The sequence below is a fragment of the Emiliania huxleyi genome (assembly GCF_000372725.1).
Source record: "Emiliania huxleyi CCMP1516 unplaced genomic scaffold EMIHUscaffold_1, whole genome shotgun sequence".
NCBI lineage: Eukaryota > Haptophyta > Isochrysidales > Noelaerhabdaceae > Emiliania > Emiliania huxleyi.
Window position 1 is genome coordinate 1,493,437 of NW_005202428.1, and position 4,870 is coordinate 1,498,306.

Here is a 4,870-nt window from a genome sequence, read left to right on the forward strand (position 1 = left end):
CCACCCCTCCCGGGGGGGGGGCCGTGAGTAGAAGCGCGCCCCCCTCCCTGGAAGCGATGTGCGCCTGCTCTCGTCGAAAAATCGCATGTTCGCCCGTTTTGGACCCCTTCGTACGGCTCCAAAAACCGCTCCTTAACGACGACTACGCGGCCCGGCGGTCGATCTGCGCCTTCTCAGCGGTGGAGGGGATATGAGCGGTACGTGCGGACCGCGTGGTGCTGCGACGGTTTGACGAGTGCGACTCCCAGCGTCGACTTTGCGACCCCACGGAGCCTCTGCTGCTCCGGGGGGGGGGGGTCTGCAGACCACCCGGCCGAACTTCAGAGTCGCGGTGCTCCTCAAATACCGCTCAAACGCCCACGATGTTGTGCAGGGGACATATGCTGATGATCCTGGCCCGATTGGTTCGCTCAGAAAGCTTCTGGGCGGTCGTTAAGGTTCGCTCCCCGCACACCGGCCCGGAGCCTGGGTACCCCCTAGACAAGGGAGGAGGTCGGTGCGCCTTCTTTTTAATTTTTAGAGAATTCTTTTTGAGAGATTTTTGGAGCCTACAAGTTCAATCAGAGACCCGCGACCGGAGCTGAGGTGGCAGCCGAGGTAGGTACGCCCTTCTCACAGCCCCGGCGCCCACGCCTCGACCTTCTTGGGCAGTAGCTGGTTCGACAGGTCATCTCCGTGGCCTAGGCATCCATCAACGCCCTCGCCCCAGGTAAGGACAGCGCTGTCGGCGGCGCGAGCGAGGCTGTGGCGGCTTCCAGCCGACACAGCAACGACGCGCTGGCCAGCCAAGGCCTCGACCTTCTTGGGCAGCAGCTGGCGCTGCTCGTCGCCGTGGCCCAGCTTGCCATCCCTCCCATCGCCCCAGCTCCAGAGAGAGCCGTCGGCGGTGATGGCGAGGTTTCGAGCCCCTCCAGCCGAGACAGCGACGACGCGCCGGCCAGCAAAGGCCTCGATCTTCTTGGGCAGCAGCTGGTCCTGCCGGTCGCCGTGGCCCAGCTGGCCAAAGCCTCCACCGCCCCAGCTCCAAACGGCGCCATCGGTGGTGATGGCGAGGTTGTGAGCCCCTCCAGCCGTCACAGCGACGATGCGCCGGCCAGCAAAGGCCTCGACCTTCTTCGGCAGCAGCTGGTCCTGCCGGTCGCCGTGGCCCAACCGGCCACAGTATCCCCAGCCCCAACTCCAGACGGCGCCATCGGCGGTGATGGCGAGGCTGTGCATGCCTCCAGCCGACACAGCGACGACGCACCGGCCAGCCAAGGCCTCGACCTTCTTCGGCAGCGGCCGGTCCTGCTGGTCGCCGTGGCCCAGCCTGCCAGAGTATCCCCAGCCCCAGCTCCAGACGCTGCCATCAACGGTGAGGGCGATGCTGTGCATGCCTCCAGCCGACACAGCAACAACGCGCTGGCCAGCAAAGGCCTCGACCTTCGCCGGCAGCAGCTGGTTCTGCTCGTCGCCGTGGCCCAGCCGGCCCCCGCCTCCACTGCCCCAGCTCCAGACGGCACCGCCGGCGGTGAGGGCGACGCTGTGGCCATTTCCAGCTGACACGCTCACGGCGCGCTCGTCACCCAGCGTCGACGGGAGGCGGGTCGGCGTGTTGAGCTGCGTCACGCCCTCGCCGTGGCCAAGCAGCCCGGGGATTGGATTGTAGTCCGGCGAAGAGCCGCACGACGACAGCCGCCCCTCGCCGTCGATGAAAAGGCTGTGCGATATGCCTGCTGCCGCCCTCGCCGGCGGGTTGGACTCGCACAGCAGCGCCGAATAGCACAGCCACCGCACGGCGCAGGTCTCGTCCTCGGGCTGCGCCGGCAGCTCGAAGCCGCGCTCTTGCGCCCGCACGCGGATGCCCTGCTCTGCGAGCGAGTGAAAGAGCAGCGAGACGGCCGCGACGCGAGCGATGTCGACGGGGCTGTCGCAGCGAGAGAGGGCGCGCTCGAGGAGCTCCGTAGGGAGGTCGAGGAGGCGGGCGGGCGGCGGCGTGCTTGGCGAGGGGTCGGCTGCTGAGGCGGTGGCGAGGCGGCGCGAGCGGCGGCGCGGCGGTTGAGACATCGCGAGGAAAGAAAAACTTCTGGGTGGCCGTTCTGAGTTCATGCTACCACGAAGCACACTGTGCTGCGTCGAAGCACCGGGCCCCCGAGTCCGCGACTAACTGACGGATCCGCTCCTGACAGTGGCATGCACCGCGCTGCGGCGCGTGCCACTGTCTTTGTTTGAAGTTAAAAGTCTCAGAGCGCCGTCGGCGCTGCCCTCCGTTTTCCTCCCCTGCCCCCCCGTCCGGCACCGCTCCGGGACGCACGCCGGCGAAGCACCGTCAAGCTGCTGTACGGCCCCGGCATCGCCTCCCCTGGCTTAGCTAGACTGAGAGATATTGTGCACATGGTTGGTCTCTACAATATATATACACTGACACTGAACCTCCCAGAGCTCGTCCCGGTCCGTCACGGCCATCCTCGGCCTCCGGCGGGCCCCCGGCCGCGGCGCGGTGCGGCGGAGTCACAAATCCGACCACAGAGCACCGGGACGCGGTCGGGCGATCTAAGGCCCAGTGAGGCGTACAGTGGGTTGGCGGTTGCGGGCATTAAGAAAACAGGATTTCGCGGCACGCCGCCGTTTCTAGGCCTTTCCACAGCCCTCATCCACCCCACGCCGTGGTTTCTTAGCTCCGGCCGGGGCACTCAAGCCAGAGAGCGCCGGCCCGAAAGATTTTTAGGTAAGAGGTAAGCTGCGGTCCGCCCGCGAGGGCGATGCCAGAGTCTGCCGCCGAGTCGGCTCTCTGTCTGGATGACGGGAAGACGCACACACGCCTCCGTTCACTCCATCCACTCAGAACACCGCAGACTTGGAAAGTGACAAGTGCGCGCGCCGCAGGCGAAGAGAAATTTTGAGCTGGGCCTCCCGTCCACACTCGCGTCTGGCCTTTTCTCGGGGCCGCGCCTGCGGCCGGCGCCGTGGTATCTTAAAGAAAGAAAGAAAACGGACAACCCAAGGGAGGGATGGGAGGACGGCACGCCGCCACCACACAGGGATTTTAAGGAGAGGGGTGTGATGCGCTAGCCGTCGCCCACCCTTGGGCGTCCGCCTCTTCCTATCTCTCTTCGCAGTCTCTCGCCGATTCTCGCTGCGACCTTCATGCCACCTCGCGGTCGCCCCCTTCTCGTCGTTCTTTCCCTTGTCTCTTCTTCTTGTGTGAGTGAGTGAGTATTCTTGATACGAAACCACGACGACACACACCAGTCGACTCGCATCGGTTGCCTCCATTAACGGCGGAGCTATTCTCGCGCCCACACCACACCTGGCTCCAACGTGGACACGCCCATAGCTGGGGACACTACTAGGTCATGCATGGAAAAGTTTTATCTCTGGACACACACACACACACACACACACTTCTTCTTCTGTCGCCGTGGTATAAATAAATAAATAAATACAACGGACATCCCAAGCTAGGGCTGGGTCGAGGACAGACACGTCCCCACCTTTGCAGGATTTTGCAAAAGCGAGGGGGGAGGGCGCATCGCCTTAGAATTTTGCCCTGCTGCGCTTTCTTAACCCTCCTACGCAGATACGACAAAATACGTCTGCTCATGGCGCCGAGCCCTGGTCTGGACACCAGATCGGCCCCCCGCCCCTAACATTAGCCTCTCCCAGCCGCTCTGTCGGCCATAATGTTAGGGGCGGGGGGGCCAAAATCACGCAAAACCATCTGCGTAGGAGGGTTAATGCGCCAAGTTCAGAACATATATATAGACTGGAGTGGCGATGGGTGCGTTACAAACAGTGATCGGGCACTGCCGCCGATCGATGCTTGGCCGCCGTGAGTCAAGCCAGCCCCAAACTGCGGAGCTCCACTTGCACAGACCGCTCACAGCGGTCACGAGCTGGCCCGCTGGCCGCCTTAGCCCGGCCACAATCGCGGCACAGTCTCTGTCATGTGTCGACGCCGAGACAGTGCAGCCAGCGCAGCCAGAGCATGCCGGCATGGGGTGAGACGGACCAGCAACGCAGCGCTGAGCAATGCACGCGCACGGCACGGGTCAGGCACGACTCCTACAGTCGCGATGCCACCACACCGAACGGCTGGCAGCGACAGCCAATGCCAATGCATGCTGAGGACGAGTGGCGGCGTGCAGCTGCTGACCAACAAATTATCGCCGCGACTCATCCGTAAAGCCGCCACGCGACCAACTCGTGCACAGGCGGCCATACTGAGCGCGATGGCGACACAGCTGGGTGCGAGATAGCGGCCTCCGACCCGTCTCGCGCATTATCTCGGCCTCGTCGAGCAGTACCAGTGACGCGTCCTGTGCCGGCGAGGATGATGAAGCGAGGTGCTCGCGCAGAGTGTGTGCTTCAACAGCGGCGCGAGACCACCGATTAGCTCGGCGATCGACGACACACACACGCACGACTCGTCTGCGAGTGATCTCGGCCGCGTTTCTGTCGTCGAGATGGCCGTATCGAGGCTGCCGGCTGCCGGGAAGACGGTATCAGCAGGCGTTCCAGAAGGCGCGAAATCATGTATTTACTCGCGCGAAGAGCAGCGCGATGGTCCGAGAAGGGTGTGGCGGGAGCAGTTGGATGTACGGGAAGGGAGTCGGAGGTTGCATCAGCCCTAAATGAATCTCTAATCAAAGATATACCCCCTATATACTCTTCTAATGCATGATTTTGGACTGTGAATGTGATGTTCCACAGTAGATGGAGTAACATTTGAATGAAAAGAGCATTTGAATGAGGTGTGAATAGCATTTGAATGAGGTGTGGAACATCACATTCACAGTCCAAAGTAAAGAATATAGGTACTATGCGAAGCAATCCGCCGTGATCTCGAGGTGAACAGCGTCTGCGAGCTTCGACGATCTCTCGCTAGTGT